The following is a 1,885-nucleotide window of genomic DNA, read 5'->3' as shown; positions in this document are numbered from 1 at the left end:
GCCCTTCCTGTGTCCACTGATGTAGTCACTCCATCACAGAAGGCCACTAGGATGGTCAGGCAGGACTTGCCCTTGGTGAAGCCATGCTGGCTGTCTCGCATCACCTCCCTGTCCTCCATGTGCCTTAGCATAGCTTCCAGGAGGATCTGTTCCATGGTCTCCCCAGGCACAGAGATAATGTTTCTATTCAAATTGTAGGGTTTATATTTAGAAATTAACAACCTACTAAAATGATTATATCAGAACTGTTTCCTAGCCCTTTTGTCTTCTGATACTTGCAGAGAAGACAGTTTCCTCTATTTATGACTTGTGCATGTTTTCTAGATTCTCTCTACCAGTTTCAGGGTCCAATGGCATGATATGCTTGATTTAGAAGTGTTGTAAGACCCAGCTTAGAGAGATCAGTAGGAAAATTATCTGGTGATGAAACATTCAAGTCAAGTGCCAACAAAATCTGAAAAAAAATTCAAAATGGAGGAATATATTGCATATAAAATTGATATGTTTTTAGAAAATGTTAATCAACTGCCTACACTGAAAATACCTACATTATTTGGTGAGGCACAGGTATCTTTCTGGTGAATTACAAGGCCCTGTTTGCAGTACCTCATTGTTTTGCCAGACCTTCACTATTCCAGCTAACATCTTCTGTGCTGATTGTCTGCTCCAGCCTGAATTCTTCTGGGAAACTTAAGTGAAAGTTGTTCAGCTATTTCTCAGAAGGAGATCATAAAAATAAAAAAGGTTTTTTCCTCTTAAATTCTCTAAACAGTTTGGCTGGAAAGCTTTAGTTCTTTCATACTCTGGAATTTTAAGTCTGGAAGGACTTAAAATTTGGCAGACTTGTTACCTTTTGCATCCTTAGATATGCCTGCTGCACTGCCTGTGAAAATTTGTCCAAATATTTCCAAGTTAAAATAAAGTTTATCCAAGCCCTACTGTGCTCAAGAGTGACAGAATTTTTCTGTAGCTCCCCGTTGCTCCAAGCAATCTTGGGTCTAACCTCAGGCAGCAGCAGCTAAGTGCGACTTTCTCTGTAATTGTTTTTCCCTTCATCCAGAAGGCACTGAACCTCCCAGACCAGAAGCTGAGTAAAGAAGCTGTCGGTAGGTCCTGGCGTGGCTGCTCTTTGAGCTTGGCCACGGGAGGAGAGAAGCAGCAGCCTGGAACACAAGTTTGAAGTTGGGCCTGGCAGCTACAGCAAGGTGGAGGTCAGAGATGGTCGGGGAGGAACACATGGGGACAAAGATCAGAAAAGGGCGAGGGCAGAAAGCCCTGTGACTATGAAAGCCTGTTCCTCCAGCCCCTGGTTATACCTTGGGCTTCCAAAGCGTCCGTGTCCTTTTGCTGTTACTAAATAGCCATAATGAGCAGGCACAAAATGGGTAACTTAAGTTCTTCTGGTGGCGAGGACAGCAACGTTTGTTTCTCTCATTAGAAATTACTTTCTTTGCTTGATGGTCAAAGGTCTGATATGGCAGTTGAAAAGTTAACTCTGTTGATGAACTGTAGATTTTGGGGCTGAAGGAGATGCTGTAATGCAGGCTCTGTGAGGCAGCACTGTGGGTGTCGGTACTGCTCCATATGTTCTATTATCTGTTTTTTTCTTGGGGAGGGAAGAGGGAATTGATTTAGGAAGTTGCACACAACAAAAAAAGCTATATTAAAGAATGCTAAGATTGACCATTCAGTAAAAAAAATTTAGGAAATTTCAGAATTAAAGTTACCTGTGTAACTAATATATCAAGGCACATCATGATACATGGTCACATAACTGTTTTTCCAGCACTTCCCTGCCTGATTCAGTGCACAGGATATACAGCGGTCTCCTTGTCAACTAAGGTCTTTCAGGGAAGGTGTGGTCTGTACAATCCTTACTTCTTTT

Source organism: Aptenodytes forsteri, unplaced genomic scaffold, assembly GCF_000699145.1.
Source record: "Aptenodytes forsteri isolate BGI_AS27 unplaced genomic scaffold, ASM69914v1 Scaffold92, whole genome shotgun sequence".
Taxonomy (NCBI): domain Eukaryota; kingdom Metazoa; phylum Chordata; class Aves; order Sphenisciformes; family Spheniscidae; genus Aptenodytes; species Aptenodytes forsteri.
This window is presented reverse-complemented; position numbering follows the sequence as displayed.